Source organism: Pinus tabuliformis, chromosome 2_2 (assembly GCF_031772625.1).
Source record: "Pinus tabuliformis cultivar Carrire ecotype Pingquan chromosome 2_2, CPIR1, whole genome shotgun sequence".
In the NCBI taxonomy this organism is placed as follows: Eukaryota; Viridiplantae; Streptophyta; class Pinopsida; order Pinales; family Pinaceae; genus Pinus; species Pinus tabuliformis.
In genome coordinates this window covers 854,603,612-854,628,894 of record NC_142300.1, presented here as the reverse complement: position 1 = coordinate 854,628,894, position 25,283 = coordinate 854,603,612, and the positions used below count along the sequence as shown (strand labels likewise).

Here is a 25,283-nt window from a genome sequence, read left to right as displayed (position 1 = left end):
AGACTTGATTTGCATCATTAACTTTAAATAAACTCACCAGTATATCGTCAATTTCCTTGGAGGTGTTTAGCTCGGAAACATAGGCCACCAAACGTTTGTCGATAGAGTCCCGGATGATCTTCCTTGCTTTGACTTCTCCCTTGGTCCATTTGTTCCTAGCAGCAGCGGATGCATTTGATGGAGGCTCAACAATTCCGCCTCTCACATGGTCCAATACTTCCTGCTCTTCTAATGTTAGATCGAGAGACATCTTCCATCCGTGATAGTCAGACTTCTCACGGAGTTTGTCTTCAGCAGGGAAGTGTGTTGAGGACCCCATGTTTTAAGACTGTCTGCCAATCCTTCTCTTCGGTGATTGCTCTTGCTCTTGCTTGGGCTTTGTCTTCACCTCAGCTCTGATACCATGTTAAATTATGGTATGTTCTATGCTTAGAGCAATTTACTTAGTTTTCTTTTTATTAGCCACAGATTAGCAATCACATATACATTAAGTAAAGTGCAGATAGAACATTAAATGATCAACCGAAAACAAGCCAAGACAAGAGACACAAGATGTGGCAGCTAGCCAAGGACAAACCCCAATTTGGGGAAACCCTTTGATCAAATCTTCTTTTATCTTCAATAGTTCAGCAGAGAGAGATAGTACAAAATCTGAATTCTGTAATTTTATATTAGCAACAACAAACCCTAGATCAGCAAAGTCAAACTTGGTCAAACTAGCTGAAATTGACCTCTAAAATACTTGGTCAATTTTTGGTCAACTTGTCCTTGAATAGCCTAAAGAAACAGCCCTAGAACAACCCCAAAGTTCAGTCAAAGTGCAGATTTCTAAAGTTAATTGCAGCCCTCAACTAGGGCAGTCAATACTGGTCAAACCAGAGGTCAGATCACCTTGATTTTTGTGCCAAACATTGCGGCCTGCCTAGGAGAGGCAACCACACCCAATCCGCACTTCTTGGAAGGTCAACGCTGGTCAAAGATGACTTCTTGTCCTGTTTCTGCATCCTCTTTGCCTTAGGACGTCTTTCTTTCAACCACATGTGTGAGAAAGAGAGAGAGACTCTTTCTATGCAGGAGAGAGAGAGAGATGTGTGTGAGTGTGAAGTGTCCAAATGAGGAGAATGCTCCTTGTATTTATATGCAAAACGTTGAGGTTGAATAGACATGACTGTTGGGCTTCTGAGCCTACATAAGTTGCTGGCCGACTTGACAATTTGTCCATAATCAAAATAAATTCATATCTTCATAAATACTTATCGGAGTCGGATGATCTTTAGATCAATCCTACACCTCTCGACGAGAGGAATTTAAGAAAAATATCAGCAACCATAAATAAGGTGACCCACATGGAGTTTGGCCCTAGTTGCCAATTTTAACAAATCTCTATAAAAAGAATTTGTGGGTTTTCCTCTCAAAGAGTGAGAGGTTTTGGCCCTGGCTGATAGCCTACACGCTGTGTCTCTTGTCTATTTATGTTCATGTATTGGTTACTGTTTGATGAAGAAGAATACTAATAATCTAACATGAAGAAGATCCTAATCTAAACAAGTAAAAAGCATTCACAAGCAGTCACTAATAGAAGAGAAATCACCTAATGTTAATGCCCTAGATTTCTCAACATGGTATCGGAGCTAAGGTGCTAAAGTCAAAGGAAGGGCATCTAATCAAAGAGACATTCAAGGATCGAGTTTCAAGTAAGGCATCTAAGCAAGTTGAAGGTTATCAAAGCAAAAGATCAAGATCTACATTGAAGAATAAAACCCTAGATCAAAGAAGTAGTCTACAACAACAAAAGTTTTGGATCCTCTAGTCATCATCAAAAGACCACAAAAACCCTCATCAAGTTATCTACAAAGCAAGGTAGCTCGAAGGACTTTAAAAACGAAGATCACATCATCTTGGAGAAAGTCGAAACCCTAGAAGCAATTCTGATCTGCACTCATTCACTACCAAAGTAGTTGAAGTATCTTGAAAGCAAGAAGGCATTATCATCATCTTCAAAGCTATGAGGCAAGTTCCCTCTCATTGAAGCAAGGATCCTCTCCTTGACCTTGAAGAAGATCATCCAAGGAAGTAGCAAGGACATCCTCATCAATCACCATCATCAAAAGGAGCTAGATCAAAAGGCGTTGTCATCATAAAAGGAGCAATCTCCTTTATTGAAGAAAGGCTTTTTCATTTAGAAGAAGATCATCCAAGAGGGAGCACTAATACATCTTCTTCAACCATCATCAAAGTGATCAAGTTGAAGATTTCATCTTCACTTGTCAAGTAAGTATCTTTCATTCTTTAATCAAATTTGGTAAAATGACTTCGTGTTTGCAAGGAGATCTATAAGCTAGTTGGGTCATCGAAATTCCTTGCATGAAAAAGGAGGATAGACATAGTCCTCGAATAAAGTGAAGTCATTGAACACATCAATGAAAAGGGTCTCCTCTGAATTCATGGAAAGGAATTCTTATGAAAGATCCTCTCATATAGCAATATTGGAGACATCAAAGAGATGTATATGATAAGCTCGTAAGAATATTCTCTAAAGATGCGATAAAGAAGGTCACATGACTTAGATTTGATCTACACAAAATTGAAGGTATCAAAGAATGAAGGGATATCTTCATAAGATCTCAACTACGAGATCTGGGAGAGATGATAAGAAGATAATCATCATTGTTCTAAATGCACTAACTGATGAAGAAGAGTTGAGGGCAAAAGTGTTGAAGGTTAAAGGACTCAAAAATTTGCAGGAAGGAAAGGGAAATTTGGAAAATTTGGTCCTCAGAAAAGAAAGAAGAGCATAGCTGAGATTCAATGCTATGGATGTAAAAAGTATGAACATTACAGGAAATATTGACCTAAAGGGACAATATCAAAAGAAAGAGAAGAAGCCCATATCACCGAAGAAGTGGAGGAAGCCGAAGAGAAGAAGTTCAAGGAAAGAGGAAGTAAGAGATCTCTACTATGCTGAGATAGTCTCCCTCACAAAAGGTCTTGACATAGCTTCTAAATCTTATGTTATAGGATATGGCTATAATAAATAATAAGATGCATCGTGGCATCATGGAAGCATTAGAAACAAGAGTTCATGATATCACCATAGGAAACATGAACGCTGTCTGTAACAAAATCCTTGGCAGCCAAATATGAAGAATATAGCTCTTGGGAAACTCATTGCAAAGTTAAGGAAATGAATAAGTCATCCAGGACAAGGCTCATCTTACATTCAGTCAAAAAGGAAACATTTGCTGGATAGGGATGTCTAGGATCCTCGAGGTTCTCTGATGGAATCCTCAAAGGAGGGTTCACTGATCTAGAGAGGAAACAAGTGTTTCATTAGGAACTCCAAGTTGTGGAGTTCATGGGATGATGGTATAATGACATACGAGATGAAGCAGGTCAAGGGGTTGAAGATCTTTTCAATCAAGGAAGTTTATGAAAGAAGCCTAGATGACCTAAAGGTAAATGGGGTATGTATGCTTGTATTTTATATTATAATGTCATGTCATATGGTTGTAGATAACATGGATCACTATTTCTATAGCATGAAGTTTGAACAAGGGAAAATGATATCCTCCTCTGAAAGGATGCAGGACGACATAAGTCACACTAGATGAAATCAACATAATATGTCCTCATATGAAGTATGAGGTGGTTGACTACAATTTAGGAACTCTGATTGGAAGCTCCTGGGAATGGAATATGTGAAGAAAGGAAGGAAGAGATCGTGAGATATGCAACCTTGATAAAGGCAATCAACATCCAGAAGGCCAAGAAGATTTGACTAGGAACTCTCCCGGAAATATATGATGACTTTGGTGGAAGTCTGCAAAAGATGGAGACCCTTGACAATGGATATCTTTGGGAGATGTGTCAACATGTATGTAGGATGCTGATTTAAGCGTTCATTTCTTATTTTTGAACAAATATCTCGATGGGCTTATGCAGGACTGCCAAAGGGAAGAACTGTGGATGACTTCCAAGAGGACCATATAGAAGGATGTAAGATCTTTCCAGAAAATATGGCATGAAGAATGCAACTTGATATGAAGCAAGAACAAATGAAGACGATTAGATCACTTTCTAATGAAATAAATAATGACATGATTGACCCATGGATGAAAGTTATGGATGGTTTGTGCCCTATGAAGAAGCCACAAAGATGAAGACTCCTGGACAAAGAAATTCATGACATTGAAGGAAGGAGCTCTTCAAGCAGCTGGTCGAGGAGCTGCTGTAGGTCCCTAATTAAGAGGGAGCCTGGAAGCAAGTTTCTTACTTGGAAGAAACTTGGAAATTCCTAAGCCAAGAGGGAGCTTAGGTACATTCCTTCCATAGGAATGAGTACATTCCGTTATTGGAATTTGATATGTCCTCCGTAATTGAGAGGGAGAGATAGACACATCATTCTAGTCTTCACCTGGGAAGACAGAATGGAGGATTGGGTAATCATCTGGCATCCGATGCTCTTTGAGGATGAGATAGGGTGTCCAAGATAAGAATAGTCGTGGATCGATATTATTTGAGGACTGGCTATCCAAGATAAGAATAGTCCAAAGAAGGTCATACTCTGTGAACACTTGGGTGGAGTATGTACCTTGAGAGACAATGATTATGGTGTCTATGAATCATTAGTCTCACCAGCGTTGTGCTCTGATCATGTCGATAGAGTTGTTAGTCAAGGTCTTGCTATGTGATAATGCTGGTTGATATGATGCTAGATAGATGGGTTACCAATCTGATTCTTCTTATGAGAAATTCTTTAGATTGAGAATGACCAAGTACCATTATGAATACCTCCCTAGTTAAGAGGGAGTGTTGAAAAGTGTAACTAGGTTCGGTCATCATAATGACATCTAATTGTGACTTTTGTAAATGATGTAATGAAGAAAATAAAATTATTATTATAAGCCTTGCTTCATGGGTTTCATGAGCAAGTGATTTTATTTTAGATGTCTCCCATTGAGAGCCTTAGGATTGGTCATTAAAGGTCAAAGAGTCTGTCATGTATGAAGAACCCTTCTTGGGGATATGACAATGTATATGAGTATATAAAATGTTTTGATAGCCCTCCAATGACAAGCACTAGTCTCTCTCTTGAAGTCGGCCTCCAAACGAAGTGAAGATCTAGTTGGCTTACCTATTTAAGAGACACATCGGTTCACATATTCATAATCAAGGTCTTGCTATGTGACAATGCTGGTTGATATGATGCTAGATAGATGGGTTACCAATCTGATTCTTCTTATGAGAAATTCTTCAGATTGAGAATGACCAAGTAACATTATGAATACCTCCCTAGTTAAGAGGGAGTGTTGAAAAGTGTAACTAGGTTCGGTCATCATAATGACATCTAATTGTGACTTTTGTAAATGATGTAATGAAGAAAATAAAATTATTATTATAAGCCTTGCTTCATGGGTTTCATGAGCAAGTGATTTTATTTTAGATGTCTCCCATTGAGAGCCTTAGGATTGGTCATTAAAGGTCAAAGAGTCTGTCATGTATGAAGAACCCTTCTTGGGGATATAGCAACGTATATGAGTATATAAAATGTCTTGATAACCCTCCAATGACAAGCACTAGTCTCTCTCTTGAAGTCGGGCTCCAAACGAAGTGAAGATCTAGTTGGCTTACCTATTTAGGAGACACATCGGTTCACATATTCATGTCGGTTAAATATGATGGACATACCACTATAAATAGGCACCTCGGCCTATTTCAGAGAAGAAGATTTTCGGTCACTATTTCTCTGAGTTTTTTGGATGGGTAAAAACAGTGACAGATTCAGATCTCTAGTACAGAGACAAATTCAGATAGAAGAGACATCGAAGCTCTGTAATAAAGGGATAGTGAAGCTCTATAATGAAGGGACAACGAAGCTCTGCGTAGGGCTAATCACAGTAAGAGAAGGTTCAGATATCTATCAAATTCGGGTGTCAAAAGAAGAGACAAAGTCGGGTATATTGTAAGAAGACAGGAGCTCAAATAAGAAGGAAACATTGCAGAAATAATATCAATGCTATGTCTGAGATTCGAATGATAATGATAGTGACAAATTTGGTGTCACTTAAGTTTGAAGCTGCCACAAGTGAAGAAGAGTTTGAAGGGCTCACAGTTCGGTTTCTTTACAATTTGATGCTTCCACAGTGAGAAGGGTTTGTTGCCTCTTCGCTTCAGTGCCATCATAGTTCATGCAGTGAGGAGGCTCTTGATGAAGTAGTGATAAGAAGGAAGAGGAGTCACAAAGAAGAAGAAAAAAGCAGAAGACAGTCAAGAGAACTAGTGTCTTGATCTTGGAGTGGCTAATAGGTCAAGGGTCTTGGTCTTGGTATTCGTCAATTGGAATCTCTATAAGAAGAATTTGTGTGGGTTTTCCTCTCAAAGAGTGAGAGGTTTTGGCCTTGGTTGATAGCCTACATGCTGTGTCTCTTGTCTATTTATTTTCATGCATTGGTTATTGTTTGATGAAGAAGAATACTAATAATCTAACATGAAGAAGATTCTAATCTAAACAAGTAAAAAACATTCACAAGCAGTCACTAATAGAAGAGAAATCACCTAATGTTAATGCCCTAGATTTCTCAACAGGGAGATAGTACCCAGAGTAGCTAGGAAGTCAATGATTGATTCTCAGTGGTTGTACAAGGTGATGCTTGCTATAAGTGGCAGTATTGAGAAGTATATGGCGAGGTTCATAATGGAAGGGTTCTCCCGGAAAGAGGGAGTAGACTATGAGGAAACCTTTGCTCCATTTGGTAGATATACTTCCATCTAAGATAGTATGCCTTTAGCATCAATTATTGGTTGGCCTTTATATTAGATGGCTATTAAGGCAATGTTCCTTAATGGTTTGATTAAGGAAGAAGGATAGATGAATACATTGAGAGGTTTTGTGGTGCATCGGTGGGAAGCCCATTCATGTAGGATGAAGATGGCCCTTTATGGGTTGAAGCAGGCACCATGTGCTTGGAACTCTTAGATTTATGATTACTTTTAGAGTTTGGGCTTCACTAAGAGTTCTGAGAATTGTAATTTGTATTATCTATTTAATCATTCTAATTTGCTTATTTAGTGCTTTATGTAGATGACTTGGTCTTGACAGGTACTTTGAAAAAAATCATAGCATGGTGCAAAAGAGTTGGCAATTGAGTTTAGCATGAAGGACCTAGCCTTGATGCATTATTTTCTAGGTCTATAGGATTGGCAAGGTTTTGGGGAAGTTCCTTGGAGGGGAAGTATGTAGTTGAGATTCTGAAGAGCTTTTAAATGGTTTATTGCCAACCTCTAGCTACTCCTATGGTTCCAAATCTGAAAATAGTTGTTGACCTGGATTAAAGTTGATAGATCCTTCTTTATAGAGGCAATTGATTGGATTTCTTATGTATTTAGTGAATACCAGACTTGAAATTTGTTTTGAGTGAACACATTTATTGAGACCAATGGATTCATTAGAGGGATGCAAAATACATGCTGAGATACTTGAAGGGCACAATTCAATAGGTATGAGGTATGATTGAGATGGTGGTTTTTTGTTGCATGGTAGGTGTTGCAAGTGATTGGAGGAGCACCTCAAGGTGTTGTTTCAACTTGGATTCAGTGGTCATATCTTGGTTCAACAGGAGTAGTCTTTCAGCAGTACTCAATTCAACAAAACAAAAGTACATGGAAGCAAGCACTACGAGTTGTGAGGTTATTTGTCTTGGCAAACTATTGGGCAGAGTTGATTAGTGAGATGTTGGAGCCCACAATTAATGACAACTAAAGTTGCTTCAAAGTCCTTGAGAATCCATAGTTCATGATCGCTCTAAGCACACTAAGATTCAAGAACATTTCCTTAGAGACAGTTTAGAGGAGACCAATTGTCTAGAATTTGTTCCTTCAAATTCATAGGTTGTTGAAATTTTGACAAGGCCTTTGACTAAGGGGAAATATGAGATACTGAGGGAGAGACTAGGTATGGTGGAGAATGCCTTCCTCACGAAGAGGGGGTATTAGAATTACCAGTTGCTTCATAACTGTCCTCCACATCAGATTGTGGATGTGAAATTTCCTTAAATTGCAGTGACTAGAAATTTATTCTTCTAACTAATAATTAGCAGTTTATTTGTTATGGAAAATAATGAATAAATCACACTGCAATTATTCACAATAAAAATTACACTACGAAAAAATAAACTGGAACTGAGAAAATAGATGCACATGCACACAATAAAATTGACACCAATAATTTTGGACTAACGTCCCCGAAAAACCCTGAAGGGAAAACCAGTGCAATAGATGAGGGTTTATTTTATTATTATGCAACAGTAAAATCTGAGTACAATAATTTTAATTCCAAACTAGCAATCCTTCAGAGATAATATGGCCAACATATTTGTGAGACAAATTGTCTCACTCACAACTGATCCCACTCCAAAAACTGGCTCAACTGGGCTACTCGAAATGCCCCTGCGTTAGCCTCTGCGCAGTGCTTGTGTAGGCTCTGCCGCTCTACTCGCATTGCTTGTGGAACTGCTTGGAACTGTCGTTTTTCTTGACTCTGCCTTTAGAAATGACTCGCTAGGCCTCTTGGAAATTTTCTTGGCCTCTATCACCTAAATCAATCTCCCTTCTAGTTGAATCAAAATTCCCTTTGAAGCTTCTGCGCTACCTCTGTGCAGCCTCACTAAGGAATAATGCGACCTCCCTTTCTTGCCCTAGAAAGTAACTGGAAATGCCCTAAAACTTTATTGCTGCTCCCTCAATTACTGTTGCTCTGGCTCAAGCTCTTCTTCCTGCTGAATCTCTGCAACTAGATGGCTCGATCTGCTCAAGGAACCCACTCTCCCGCTTGCTTGATGTGTCTATCTCCACCCCATTGTTCTACTTCTATAATCTCTTGTTGGATCACCAATGACCATGATTAAATCATTATCAACAACTAAGATCATCTTGGACTCAATTAGTGAGTCTCTAGAGCCTTCTCTATCTTTCTCAATTAATTTTTGTTAATTAATAAATTTTTTAAAGTTAGACTTGGGCATTTTTTAATTAATGATCAATTAACTTAATTAAGTAGTCTCTAGGTGTTTTCTCCTAAAACCTTTTCTGGGTTTTGGAGATGTTGTGTTCATTAGCCACTCTGACATAAATCGAGACTATAACACCTATCTAATGCTACCAAAAATAAAACTCCCTCTTAGTGAGGAAGGTGTTCTCCGTCTTCTCCACTCCACTACTATACCCATCAATGCTATGAATATCTTGAAGTTTGTAGTTGGTCAGCCTCACACCGCTGATGTTTGATAACTCTGATACAACTTGCTGTCACTGTCCATCAACATTGCACATTCTCTGATTCATCGGCTAACTATGTAGTTGAACCACCTTGCTGCTGATACTGCACTGTGCCATCTCGCACTGTTGCCAACACTGCCTTTGCGTTGTATCAGATCTTATGATGTTGCTGCTACTGCAACTAAGAACTATTCTATGGATCCATTGTGTCCCTGTATTGGCTCTGGAGCTGTCACTTGAGTCACTGACTGCAACTAGTCTTTGCATTGTCTACTGAGTATCTGTCTGCGCTCATCTGTCTCTGCGTCCCTCTAATAACTCGCTGCAACTAGTATTTGCACTGTCTGTCAAGATATGACTGCGCCTATTGACACTGATCCTCCTTGCTATTGAAAATTGTGGGCCCTTGCAGCAAAGGTAATTACTAATTATCCATATGAAGAGTATGCTGCAACTACTGCTGCTTTGCCATGTACCCTGCCCGAATTGCAATTTGATGTTATCAAGCTCCTCCTCCATTTGGGGGTATAGCTGCTATCAATGCAAACTCTTTCAACCTAGAGTTTAACACATATATCTCTACCGAAGTCGCTGTACGCTGCTCCCCCTTCTTGTCCTTCTTCTTCTGGGGACATTGGGTGCTGTAGTGACCAAATTCACCACAATTGAAGAATTTGATCTTCGATAGATCCTTCTTCTTCTCTCCTCCCTTTGAGCCTTGTCCCTGACTAGGACCTTTCTTTTCCTTCCCTTTAGATGCAAGGGCTACATTCTGCTCCTCCTTCTCAACCTTCCGCATTTTGCTGCTGCTACTGGTAGTACGTTGGACAAGATTGGGCCTTAGCTCCTCTTGTGTGAAATCACTGCGTAGGTGTCCCCAATCAAGCAATTTGTCTCGTCCAGTGATTCCTTGAACGAATCTTGCCCACTCTCTAGTAAACCCATTTAGTAATATTTGCAAAAGTTCATTGTCCTTTGGTTTCTCACCTACTGTTGCTAGCTCACCACGAATGTCTCGAATTCTGGTGAGATAGGGAATCACACCTTCACCCTTCATCATATTTATGGTCCTCAACTTCTTCTTGAGAATCATTTTACGATTCTATGATGGATCCTGGTATAGTTTTACAATGACTTCCCACATTTTCCTTGCTGTTTCCTTCTTAGCAATATGCAGGGATCTCAAACTGCATCTAGGATCATTCTCTTAGCCTTGGCCATTTCTTTCTTGTAGGTTGCTTGTTGTTGAGGATCTGTTGGTACGACAATAACACTTTTTGCGAACTCCTTCAGTCCATGCTCATCGAACAGGAAAGTCATCCTAGCCTTCCATACATGAAAGTTAGAGGCTACATCAAGTCTATCTTGATCTCTGACACCTGTTGTGGCCATCGTTGCGAAAACTCAAAAAAATGGGAAATAAACTGAAGTCTCATCTCTTTCTTGTGGCCCTGCTTTAGCTACTTGCACTCCCTTTTGGAATGCACAGATATGCTCATGTTGCCTCTGGAAATCCATCTCTAGTCCTCACATTGTTGCTCCACTACTGGGCACTACTGGGCAACTCGCTCGACCTTCTAGAAGTCCTCCGGATGGCACGTGATATGTTGCTCCTAAAGCTCGCATTGGCTTACTAGCAAAACGACTATGACCTACTGCAACTGGAAATGTTAGATTTCCTTCTGAAAACTAGACCTGGAAACCCTCTGAGAAATCTGGAAATTCCTCTTCAGTGTACTTTTCTCTTCCACCCAATGCTGATTCGCTGCAAACCAACTGCGACCAGTTCTGCTCTACGAAATCACTGATTTGCTCACCGGAACCCTCTATCTGGTAAATCCACTACCTCAAACTTTGCCTCTGAGGTTGATCGAATTTTCCTCCAACTTCAATTTGGAAATCGAACCCTCTGCCTCTATAAAATCGCACTTCTTGGTGGCCTGTGCAGATATGAGAAATTCGTGCTTAGAACTCCCTCTGAACCTGCACAATTTCTCCTTCTCGCCACAGAGCTCCGGATCTGATCTTCAATCCTTTGATACCATGTGAAATTTTCTTAAATTGCAGCAATTGGAAATTTATTCTTCTAATTGATTAATTAACAGTTTATTTGTTGCGAAAGATAACAAATAAATCACACTGCAATTCTTCACAATAAAAATTACGCTGTAGAAAAATATACTGGAACTGAGAAAATAGATGCACACACACAATAAAATCGACACCAATAATTTTGGACTAACGTCCTCAAAAAAATCCCGAAGGGAAAACCGGTGTAGCAGATGAGGGTTTATTTTATTATTATGCAGCAGTAAAATTCGAGTAATATGGCCAAAATATTTGTGAGACAAATTACCTCACTTCACAACTAATACGGCTCCAAAAACTGGCTCAACTGGGCTACTCGAAATGCCCGTGTCAGCCTCTGCACAGTGCTTGCACAGGCTCTACTCGCACTGCCTGTGGAGTTGCTCGAAAATTGTCGTTCTGCCTAACTCTACCTCTAAAAATAACTTGCTATGCCTCCTAGAAATTTTCTTAGCCTCTAGCACCTGAATCAATCTCCCTTTTGATTGAATCGAACTACCCTTTGAAGCTTCTGTGCTGCCTTTGCGCAACCTCACTGAGGAATAATGCGGCCTCCCTTTTTGACCCTGGAAAATAATTGGAAATGCCCCGAAACTTTGTTATTGCTCCCTCAGTCATTGTTGCTTTGGCTCAAGCTCTTCTTCCTGCTGAATCTCTGCAACTAGATGGCTCGATCTTCCCAAGGAACTTGCTCTCCCTCTTGCTCGATGTGTTTATCTCCATCCCCATTGATCTGCTCTTATAATCTCTCGTTGGATCACCAACGACTATGATTAAATCGTTATCAAAGGTTAAGATCATCTTGGACTCAATCTGTGTGTCTCTAAAGCTTTCTCGATCTTTCTCAATTAATTGATGTTAATTAATCAATTTTCCTAAGTTAGACTTAGGCATTTTTTAATTATTGATCAGTTAACTTAATTGAGCTGTCTCTAGGTGTTTTCTCTTGAAACATTTTCAGGGTTTTCGAGATCTTGTGTTCTTTAGCCTCTCTAACATAAATTGAGACTCGAAAACGTGCCTGATGCTACCAAAAACTAACAATGGACTCCAACAAAGTGGTATAGGTGGAAGTGAAAGTGCAACAACGTGGTATAGGTGGAAGTGAAAGTGCAACAACCAAGGAGGGTGAAGAAAACCTACAACAATGCTTGCATGCATTGGGATTAGGAACCTTCTAGATTGTCTGCTGCTGTCCAAATTCATTTTCCTAGATAAGATAAGATAATTAATTTAATGTCCAGCAAATGACCATAAAAGTGGGTCAGTGGGACTGTTGAGTACAATGATGTTGATACAATGTAGGAGTACCAAATTGTCTCCTATATAAATAACAAGAAGGAAAGTAAGACATGAGGTATATATGCTAAAACCTGGAAAACCCTTGAACGTGCTACTGTGCAGCTGCCTAGAAGAAGTAATCCATCACTGATGTCTAGGTGATCTCATCTTCCTGCTAGTAAGCGATCTAGTCTTGTGATCCCTGTGAGGTCTCTAGGGAAGGGAAATTGTTATGCTCTTGACTTGCGAGAAATCACGAATACCAGAAATATGAAGAAATATGCCCCAGAACACAAAATTATCACATGAAATGATAAAAACTGCAAAGTATTTTATTATTCAGAGACAAATTCAATGTTCACTTGCCTCTTCGAGGGGGCAACCTCAAACAGAGCAGAGCTCAATTACAATAAAGACTCGATGATCTTTCCCTTACTAACTAAGACTATTTATAACTAAATGACATCCAAAACCCTAACTACCCGTGGTCCATTGCATAACATAGGTTAGCCACTTTATTTATTAACTATGGCCCGTTTACAACTAACTATGGTCCCTTTTCTTTAATGCGGGTCAACCGCTTACAATTATTAATATGGGCTTTTATTGACTCTCTAACTAACTATGACTCTGACTCGACCCATTGGGCTTATTACATAAATAAAGGGGTTAGGGTTGGACCCTAACATGCCCTCCCCCATCAAAAGCAACCTTGTCCTCAAGGTTGAAGCTGCGGAAATTGCTGAAGAATAGTGGCTGGTTCCTAGGTCGCATCTTCTGGAGAGGTGTCTTTCCACTTGATGAGGACTTCCTTGATCGTGCGACCACAAAGATGTCTTTCACGAGTATCGAGGGTCTGTTTTGGTCAGAGCCAAAGTGAGCCTTCCTCATCCAATTCGGGTAGACTTGTTTGAACTTTGCAATTGTTCCCCACCACTTTCTTGAGGCATGATACATGGAAGACCGAATGGATTTTTGAAGTAGGTGGCAAGGCCAGTTTGTAGGCGACTTCTCCTATGCATTGAAGTATCTGATAAGGTCCATAGAATTTTGGTGCTAGTTTCTGGTAGCCCTTTTATTTGATAGATGTTTTCTTATATGGTTGGAGTAACAGGAATACCTGATCCCCTTCTTGAAATGTGCACTCGGAACGATGTTGGTCTGCCTGTTGCTTCATTCGGTTTTGAGCTTGATGTAGATTATCTTTGAGATGAGCTATCATGGTGACACGGTTCTATAGGAGTTGATCAACTCCCTGTACTTTAGAACATCCAGGGATATAAGAAATAGGTGAAGGTGGGAGTTGGCCATACACTGCCTCATATGGAGTCATTTTGGTGGCTTCCTGATACTTAGTATTATATCACCATTCAACTAAATGTAGCCACTGTACCCATTGATCTTGCTTTTTTGAAGTGAAGCACCTTAGATATGTCTCCAAACATTTGTTGATTGCTTCTGTTTGACTGTCGGTTTGGGGATGATAGGCGGTACTTAGTTGGAGTTGCGTGCCTTGTAGCTTGAAAAGTTCTTGCCAAAATTTACTGGTGAAAGTGGGGTTGTGATCAGACACAATGGAAGTCGGCATGCCATGTAGTTTGAAGATCTAGTCCAAGAAAACTTGAGCCACCAAAGTGGGGGTAAATGGGTGTGGTAGAGTGCAAAAATGAGCATATTTAGAAAGTCTGTCCACAACCACCATGATGATTGATTTGTTTCCTAACTTTGGGAGACCAGTGATGAAATCCATGGAAACATTCGTCCAGACAGAGGCAGGGAGTGGCAATGGTTGTAAGGTTCTCAGTAACTTGATTGTTTCCCCTTTTTTGTGTTGGCACACATCACATTCAGCTACAAAAGTAAGGATGTCGTTTTTCATGCCAGTCCAAAAGAAAGAACGACGTGCACAAGCATAAGTCTTCTGAAAGCCCTGTAGCAAAGAATCTCATCCTTCCAAGAATAGTTGGCTGAGGAATTAGGATCTTCTTGTAAGTTATTAATGAGTTGGGAAAGAGAGGGGTGGGGGAACCATTCCTTGCGGGCCTCTTCAATCCAATCTGATATGGGTAGAGAGATTGATAGCAGGGTGCTCTCATCCTCAAATTGGCGTGATAAAGCATCAACCACTACATTGCCACACCCTTTCTCGTAGATTATCTCATAATCATGTCCCAGCATTTTGGCAAGCCATTTATTTTGTTGTGGCGATGATAGACACTGCTCTAGAAAGTATTTTATGCTTTGATGGTCCGTACGGATTTGGAAACATCGCCCCAACAAGTATGGCCGACAGGTGTCTACTGCATGTAGGATGGCCATCATTTCTTTCTCATACGTAGATTGACCCAGATGTTTGCTACTGAGTTGTTGGCTGGTGAAAACCAATGGTTTGCTTTCCTGGTTAATACAATGCCAATACCAGTACTGGAAGCATCACATTCAATCACAAAAGATTTGGTGAAGTCTGGTAGGGCCAATACGGGAGTGGAGCACATGGCCTGTTTGAGAGCCAAGAAGGCCTGCTGAGCTGCATTAGTCTAGAGAAATGATTTTTTCTTGAGAAGATTAGTGAGGGGTCTAGCAATGCGACCATAATTGCGGACAAATTTGCAATAGTAGCTAGTGAGACCCAAGAATCCCCTCAAACTCTTCAAGGTTTTTGGTTGGGGCCAATCTTGCATTACTTGAATATTTTTTGGATCAACCCTCACTCCTTCACAACCCACAATGTGTCTCAAATACTCGACTTCTTCCATGCCAAAAGAGCACTTGGATAATTTGACAAATAATTTGTGATCTCAGAGCAGTTGCAATATATGGTCTACATGCTGAAGATGTTTGTCCTAGGTTATGCTGTAGATGAGAATGTCATCGAAGAAGACCAAGACAAATTTTCAGAGATATGGTTTCAGCAGGTGGTTCACGAGGCTTTGAAAAGTTAATGGAGCATTACAAAGACCAAATGGCATGACCAGGAATTCATAATGGCCTTCATGAGTTCAGAAGGCAGTCTTGGGAATGTCTACTTCCTTCATGCGTATTTGGTGATAACCCGAGCAAAGGTCTAGCTTGGTAAAGAATTGAGCACCATGCAGTTCATCAAGTAGATCATCAACAACCAAAATAGGAAATTTGTCCTTGATAGTGAGCTTCTTGAGGGTCCGAAAGTCCAGACACATGCGCCATTCTCCATCTTTAGAACCATGACCACTGGAGATTGTCAGGCCAGGAGGTAACTCCTCAAAATGAATTGCTTTTCTTCATTAAGGCTGCTCATGGTTATATACAAGCAGGGAGAGACTCTTGGGCTTCACCTCCCAGTGTCTCTTCATTTTCTTATTCTCCATTATTTACTATTTACATTATTTACAAATGTTCACCCAATCCCAATGATTAGGTGTCAACATTCCCCCCTTAATCTGAAGGGATGTTGGTGAGTCCAAGCATCGTTTTGAATCTTTCGAACTTTTTCTTCCAAGCGCTTTGGTGAAGATGTCTACAATCTGCTCAATAGTGGAACAATGGTGTAGATGGATTGTCTTGGCCTCAACATGATGTCAAATGAGATGGTATTTTGTATTGATGTGCTTCATTCGATCATGGAACTTTGGGTTCTTGGCCAACTTTATTGCAGAGGTGTTGTCAATCATGAATGGAGTTGAATGTACTTGTTTTACCTGCAAATCTTCCAGAATTTTCCTGAGCCACACAATTTTTTTGTTGGCTCAACTGCTGCCAGATATTTTGCCTCTGTCGTGGAATATGCTGGAACTGATTGTTTGCGTGATCTCTAGGAGACAATTCCTGATCCAAGACTCACAACATAACCTGAAGTAGATACCCCAGTTTCTTTGTCTCCATCAAAGTTTGAATCAGAGTATCCAATCAAGTTGAAGTCGCCCACTTGTGTATACTTGAGTCCAAAGTCTTGGTTTCCCTTCAAGTACTTTAGAACTCTTTTCGCAGCAGACCAATGTCCCTCACAAGGCTTTTGCATAAACCTGGAAAGGATTCCAACAACAAATGAAATATCTGGCCTTGTGGTAGTCAGGTAGTTGAGACTTGCTACAAGTTGTCTATACCTTGTTGCATCCTCAAATTCTTTTCCTTAAATGGATGTGAGCTTTAAGTTCTGTTCTATTGGAGTATTCAAAGGATTGCACTCAGCCATGCCAAACCTGTTTGACAGATCTCCAATGTACTTCTTTTGAGAGACGAATATATACTTCGGATGTTGAGTTACTTCAATAACAAGATAGTGGTGAACATGGCCCAAGTCAATGATTCCAAAACCTTTCCCCAATTCCTTCTTTATGGATGCAATGTAGCTCTTATTGTTCCTTGTCATCAAAAGATCATCTACATATACCACAATATATACAACTGTTTTGCCGACTTTCTTGGCAAACAAAGTTGCATCATCAAGATCATAATGTTTGAAGTTGAGTTTCAGAAGATGCTCAGTTAACTTTTCATACCAGGCTTGCGGTGCTTGCTTGAGGCCATACAAGGATTTCACAAGTTTGCATACTTTATGTTCATGTCCCTTCACAACAAATCCTTCTAGTTGGGACATAAAAACATTTTCTTTCAGATCTCCATTCAAGAAAACAGTTTTTACATCCATTTGATGGACTTTCCAATCGTTCTGAGCTGCCAAGGCAAAAGAGTGTCTGGATGGTAGCCCATTTTGCTGTGGGGGCAAAAGTCTCCTCATAATCGACCCCTTCCTTCTGTGCAAAACCTTTTGCCACAAGCCTAGCTTTGTGCTTGTCAAGCAAGCCATCAACTTTATACTTGTTCTTGTAGATCCACTTGCAGCCAATTGGTTTGGTTCCCAATGGCAGATCAACTAGCTTCCAAGTGCCATTCTTTATCAAGGCATTATACTCCTTTTGCATCGCTTCTTTCCATTCATCATGAGAAGTGACTTCTTTGAAGGAAGTTGGTTCAAAATCTGTAGACAAATTTAGTTCACAATCATAAGAAACATCCATATCAACAGGTGAATCAGAATCATCTACATCACCTCCATTTTGCCTAGTTGAATTTCTTGTCCCTGTCTTTCCAACCTCATCAGGATGGACATTTTCAAGTGTCTTTGTCAGCCATTTTGGGGGACCTTGCTAAGATGGTCCAGGCTACTCAGTTGACTGAGCTAGGACTGAATCAAGATTGAGTCTCCCAATTCTGTCAATCACATCACTCAAAGTATCATCAATGGTTGGAGCTTCATGTGGGGGAGAGAGTGCTTCAGAAGAAGATTTCACAGATTGATCCAGTATAGGAATCCCCCCTTCAAGATGTGGAATCTGATTATCATATTCTTGAAATGATTTTGTATGTCTGAATCTCTCCAAGCGATCAAGCTGCCGCTCAACAACATTGTCAGCTTTGGAAGATTCATGAAAGATTACATCTTTAGATACAACAAAATTCTTATTAACTTCATCATAGAGAGGGTATGCTTTGGAGGTATTTGAATATCCCAAGAAGATACACTTACGACTCCTTGCACCAAGTTTGTCTCTTTGTACCTTTGGTATCAAGGCATAACAAGTGGAAACAATTGTTGTAGAATCTAGGGCAATTAGGTTTAGTATGATTCTTCTTGACTTGATAACAATTTGTGAAGTCTTTTTACAATTTGCCTTGTTAGCTTAATCTTCTTGTTCTTCTTATTAATGCATGTGCCTGTGCTTCATCAAGTTGCTACCAAAACATAAGAACAAGAACACAAGATACTGGCTCTCTGCTAGGGCCAAAACCTCTCTTCTCTTGAGAGGAAAACCCCTCGGTAAGTTTTCTCTTATTGAAACTTCTTATTGATCAATGCCAAACCCTAGACCCTTGACTAGGACGTCTTCCAAGCAAAAGTCAAGTCCTTCCTTTTTTCTGCACTATGTTCTCTACATGGACTTCCTCCTTCCGACACTTTGCTCCCCAGCACTTCGTCCTTTTCTTCACTGCTTTGTCTAGAGATAGACCTTGGCTATGTTAGCTTCTTGATAAGATATTCTTCTTCTCCCTTTTAGAGATGTTCTTTGCTTGTGGAGTCACCCTTCTCTCGATCTAACGAGATTCATCTTGAGATGTCTGCAAACTGATGTGACTGAACAACAACCCTAATTTCCTCACGTGTGGAAAATACCCTTAGAGAGTTAGGGTACTTTTTATCTTTGCTAGAGAGAGGGACTTCTTCACTTGACTTGGGAGGCCTTGTGGGCCTAATATTTAGCCCAAACACTACGAATTTTGCACTGTGATATTACTGCTATTATACCGCAAACTGTCCTCTTTTACTTTGCACGTGTGACTGTTTCTTTCCCAAGAAACAGTCCTAGAACTTCACTTTTTGTTCTCCTTCCTTCGCTGCACTAGGAGATCCTTAAACTTGTCCTTTTGTCACTTCTTCTTGGCTTATATACTTCGTTGATTTCAGATGAGGGTTGCTTGACATTATAGTGGAGTGGACAACCTCTATATATAGAGGACCGTCCTTCCTTTTAGGCCGACTAGAAGGCCAACATGAATTTATTCCATCGTTTTGCTTCATTTGGAGGACATTGCTGCATGGAGAGGACTTGGACTTTGCTTGGAGGTATTCCTTTGACCTTTATACCATTTTATACATAGTGTAACATGCCCTCAAAGGGTCTTACATAAATAGATTGACTTTTTGACTTCTTAGAAGCACATAAACATATGCTTGACCTACTTCAATGAGCAAGAAACTCATTGACATATATTATAAAAATAATATTTCTTTTCTTGAATAAGTACAAATATAAAAGATACATTTATGAAGACCGAACCTAGTTACATTTCCTTCAACACTCCCTCTTAACCAGGGAGGTATTCATACAACATTACAAGGTGTTTGGCTATGTTTCAATCTTGAAGAATTCACATAAGAGAAACCGGATTTGCAATCCATCTGTTATAACATCATATCAATCAACATTGTCATAGTGCAAAGCCTTGACTAACAACTCCATCTCACCATGAGACCATGAGCTACAATGCTGGCGAGACCAATGATTTATAGACACCTTCATCATTGTATCTCAAGATACATACCCACCCGGGTGTTCACTGAGTATGACCTTCTAGGACTATTCTTATCTTGGGTTCCCAACCCTCAAGGAATATTGGTCCTCTTGCCTACTCTTATCTTGGACGCCCTACACATCCTCAAAGAGTATGGGATGCTAGATGATTACCCAATCCTCCCTTTCTTTCTTCCCAAGTGAAGACAAGAATGTTCTGTCTATCACTTCCTCCCAATTGAGGAAGACATGCCCAAGTAGCCTCTGACAAGGTACTTGTCCAAGTTCCTTTGTAATTGGGAACTTGTTATAACTCCCTCCTAGCTAGGGACTTGTCCATTCATCAACAACTTTTTCTTCGTGGGTCCTTCAGCTGCTTGATCTTCTTCTTTCCTTTGATGTTATGAAGTCTTGGTTCAAACTTCCTTTTGGTAGGGCACCATCCATTGATCACTTTTCTTCCTGGTTAGTCATTTCATTGCGTCCTTCGTGGAAAGTGGCCTTCTTGTCACATATCAGGTTCTCTTGACATCTGATTATTCCTTGTCATCTTGTCTATGCTTCAGACTACTCTTCACATGGATGCTTCTTTGTACTTGCTTGTTCCCATGCTTTGATCTAGTAGTCCTTCATGACTTCATCCTGATATTGTTTCAACATTAAATGGTGCTTTTGCTGGATGGCTTCTTCATCATGACATCTTCGTAGAGTAGAATCAATTATCTGCACCTTTCATATCTCCAAGGCCTTCATAGGTGTCAAGGGTCCTTTGATCTTTTTCTTCCTTTGTCAGAGTTGTCATGCCTTCTTTTGGGAGATGTCTTCAAAGTATTTTGTCAGATAGTGATTCTTGGTGATCATGGTGTTCTTCACATGCTTGATCTCTTTCTTTATTTGCTTCTTCTTGGATAGATTGGTCAACCACCTTATGCTCCTTGTGAGAGCACTTCTTCATTGCTTGCTTCTAGGACTAGTCAACATTCCTTCTTCACTTGCTTCTTAGTCAACAATCTTATACTCCTTATGTGAGTATTTCTTTTGTTGACCTTCATTGCATTGTAGTACATGCCTTCGAGCATGTCATTGGTGAAATAGATTCTTTCCTACTTGATCCTGTCATAAAACTATTCCCATGACTCAATAATATACATACGATATGACTAAACTTTGATGCATACATACCTCATCTTGATTCTCCTTTGATCATCTTAGCTTCATTTGGTTGTCCTTGGTGTGGCCCTTCTTGCTTCATCTTAGCTTGCTTGCATATCATCCTTTTCTTGAATCCCATGAATGGGATTCCCAATGAGACATTTGCTTTTGTTTATTAATCTTCTTTGAAGATTCCATCATAGGATCTTGAAGACCCTTACCCTGCAAATGTTTCTTTCCTTTTGATGATGGAGGTCTTCTAAGATTCTTAATCATGATCAATTTTCTTTCATTTTGGATGAGGTCCTATTCTAGGTATGCTCCTTCTACATGAATATCTTGAGCTATATCTATCATGCTCCTATATTCTAGAAGATATTTCTAACCATGCATTTTGTTCTCATCTATAAATGCTCTTTCTACATGAGTATCTAGAACTCTATGTACTTCATGCTTCTAGATTCTAGAAGATGTTTCTAGCCATGCAATTTTATTCTATTCCTACATGCTCCTATTCTACTGAAAACTTTGAAAGAAGACTTTAAGTAAAGAGTTTGACTCAGTCATAGTAGAGATCCAAAGGATCTTCCTTCTTTTGCTTCTTTTCTGCTTCTTTCACCTCTTGAGTCATGTGAGCTTCTTCCTTCTTTTTTTTGTTGTTTTTGTCCTTCTTAAGTTTAGGACAATTCCTTTTGTAGTGTCCATATTCTTGGCATCCAAAGCATTGGACTTTGGACATATCTTTGTTGTTTGTGCTTCATGGACCAAATTTGCCAAATTTTCCCTTTCTCTTGGCCATGGTAGCAAATGCCCGCTCCTTTGATCCCACATCTTTCATGGCTGAGTCTGGTTTCCTTTGTATTGCATAGAGATCACATTTCACTTAGTGTGGTCGCTTCCTTCTTGGCATATATGCTTGATGTGAAGTTGCCCCAATCCTCAGGTAGAGCATTGAGTACTACAATTGTCATTTCTTTGTCGGACATGACTTCCCCTAGCTCTTGAAGTTGATCCCTCATCTTAGAGATCTTCATGAAATAGGGAGTTATTCCTTCCTTTGATATCTTCATCTTGTACAATTCATTTCTTAAAGATATCACTTCTTCAGCTGTGATTACTGAGAATAGCTCTATTAGTTTATCATAGATTTCTTTTGATGTTTCAAATTTGGAGACACAAGGAATGAGAATCTTTGATGGATTCTATTAGAATCCTTTGAGCTCTTGTCTCATCCTTATTATACTTGGATAAGGCTTGAGTTTGTTCCTTAGCAGGAATAGTGACATTCCCTTTGATGTGTTCTAGGAGTTCATTATCTTTGAGAAGTAAATCAATCCTCTTCTTCCATGGAAGAAAGTTATTGGTACCTACCAATTTGTTGCTTTCCTTGCAAAAAAACATTGATGTATATTCATAAGGGGACATATACTTACTTGATATATTTTTAGATGTAGTGGATTTGCTTTCTCCTTGAAGACTTGATGGCTTGCCTTCCTAGGATCTTGATGTTCTTCAAGTTGTTTTCTTCAAAGTGGGCTTGCTTCAAGTAGACTTGATTGATGGCTTGGCTTGTGGTGTAGGTCCCTTCTTGATCTACTCTTCTTTGTAGGTGCCTTTGTACAAAAGGCTTCTCCTTTTGCTTTGTAGTCTTCCTTGATGAATGATATATGGTAGAGCTTCTTGTCCTTAAAGTGATTGAGACTTCTTGGCTTGATGCTTCAACTTTGTAGATGTCCTTTCTTGATGAGTCACCTTATGAGTGTTCTTGAGATGCCCTTTCCTTGATGTGTCACCTTAGCTCTGATACCATGTCGAAGAATCTAGGGCAATTAGGTTTAGTATGATTCTTTTTGACTTGATAACAATTTGTGAAGTCTTTTTACAATTTGTCTTGTTAGCTTAATCTTCTTGTTCTTTTTATTAATGCATGTGTGTGTGCTTCATCAAACTGCTACCAAAACATAAGAACAAGAACACAAGATGTTGGCTGTCTGCCAGGGCCAAACCCTCTCCTCTTGAGAGGAAAACCCTTCGGTAAGTTCTCCCTTATTGAAGTTTCTTATTGATCAATGCCAAGCCCTAGACCGTTGACTAGGATGCCCTCCAAGCAAAAGTCATATCCTTCCTCTTTTTTGCACTATGTTCTTCGACACATGGACTTCCTCCTTCCGACACTTTCATCCGCAACACTTCGTCGTGTTTCTTCACTGCTTTGTCTAGATATAGACCTTGGCTATATTAGTTTCTTGATAAGATATTCTTCTTCTCCATTTTAAAGATATTCTTTGCTTTTGGAGTCACCCTTCTCTTGATCTAAGGAGATTCTTCTTGAGATATGTCTGCAAACTGATGTGACTGAACAACCGCCCTAATTTTCCCACATGTGGAAAGTACCCTTAGAGAGTTAGGGTCCTTTTTATCTTCGCTAGAGAGAGGGACTTCTTCGCTTGACTTGGGAGGCCTTGTAGGCCTAATATTTAGCCCAAACACTAACAAATTTTGAACTGTGATATTACTGCTGTTATACCCGCAAACTGTCCTCTTTTACTTTGCACGTGTGACTGTTTCTTGCCCTAGAAACAGTCCCAAAACTTCGCTTTTTCTTCTCCTTCGCTGCACTAGGAGACCCTTAAACTTGTCCTTTTGTCACTTCTTCTCAGCTTATATACTTCACTGTCTTCAGATGAGAGTTGCTTGATGTTATAGTGGAGTGGACAACCTCTATATATAGAGGACTCTCCCTCCTTTTAGGCCGGCATGCTATCTTTAGGCCGACACGAATTTATTCCATCATTTTGCTTCATTTGGAGGATGTTGCTGCAAGGAGAGGACTTGGACTTTGCTGGGAGGTATTCCTTTGACCTTTATACTATTTTATACATAGTGTAACATGCCCTCAACGGGTCTTACATAAATACATTGACTCTTTGACTTCCTAGAAGCACTCAAACATGTGCTTGACCTACTTCAATGAGCAAAAAACTCATCGACATATATTATAAAAATAATATATCTTTTCTTGAATAAGTACAAATATCAAAAGTACATTTATGAAGACCAAACATAGTTACATTTCCTTCAACACTAAAGACCCTGAGATGCTTTACCGAAGGAATGTGGCCATACCACATTTCATAAGGAGTCTTGTTTCTAATAGCATTAGATGGACATCTATTCTTTACATATACAACACATAGAACTGCATCAGCCCAAAACATCAATTTTACATTTTTGAAAAACATCATGGAACGTACCATATTTAAGATTGTCCTATTCATTCTTTCAGCTACTCCGTTCTGTTGGGGATTATAAGGCACAATTGTTTGATGTTTGATCCCATGCTGGCGAAGATAGTTTTCAAATTCATTTGAAGTGTATTCTTTTCCATTATTAGTGCGAATAGAGCCAATATGAGATTGTGCATCATTTTCAATCCATGTATGAAAGTTCTTGAATGTTTGAAAAGCATCAGATTTGTTCCTCATTAAATAAATCCAATGCATTCTGGTGTAGTCATCAACAAATGTCATCATATATTTATTTCCATTTGCAGAAGGAACATGCATTGGACCGCATAAATCTGAATGAATGAGTTCAAGTTTTCTATGTGCTTTGGAATGTGAATCATGAAAACACTATTTGCTATGTTTTCCTAGAATACAAGCATCACATTGCTTAAGTTTCCTAGGAATTGTAGGCAAACCAGTAACACCATTTTTCTTCAACAAGCAAAGGCTGTCATAGTTCAAGTGTCCAAATATAGCATGCTATAAAAGACTTGATGGAAATGTGCCTTCATCATAATGAGAACTGTATGAGAAATTTTGTGCACGAGTAGAGGTAGCTTGCAGTTTCAGAAGTCTTTCTTCTTCTATCCCCATCATGAGAAGTGAGTGATTTGATGCTTTTCTCACCTCAACTTTGCCATCAAATATATGAATGGAGTGTCTTTGCTGGCGAATTTGGACTAAGGACATCAAGTTTCTCCTAAGATGTGGGAGATATAAAACATCATGCAGAAGAAACTTTGGAAGACCAATCAATTTGTGCCTTATTGTGCCAAGCCCCGATGGCTTGAGTTTTGATTTGTCTGCAAAGTATACTGCTCCATCAGCATTGTCAATAAATTCTTCAAAAAAATCTCTTCTAAAAGGCATGTGGCAAGTTGCTCCTGAATCAAACAACAAATCATTTTTCCAAGAAGCAAGTGAAGCATTAAAAAAATCTTCAGTTACTCCAATATTACAATGTGCCACAACATAGTGAGCGGATTCATGTGCTTTACTTTTCTCTTTTTCATTGGTTTTACCTTTGGCTTGATTTCTTTCCTGCTCAATTTTGTCCTAAGGCAACTTGCATGTGGATGCATCATGTGATCCATCTCTATTGCAACGTATGCAATGAAGATTAGATTTTTCTCCTTGAGAGTGTCTACCCCCC

General features: G+C 39.5%; 1 protein-coding gene across 2 annotated transcripts in view; it reads left to right on the top strand.

The window, feature by feature from the left end:
* LOC149195653 (uncharacterized) overlaps window positions 1-25,283 on the top strand; it is a 138,068-nt gene that overhangs the window by 100,868 nt on the left and 11,917 nt on the right. The window lies entirely within an intron of this gene.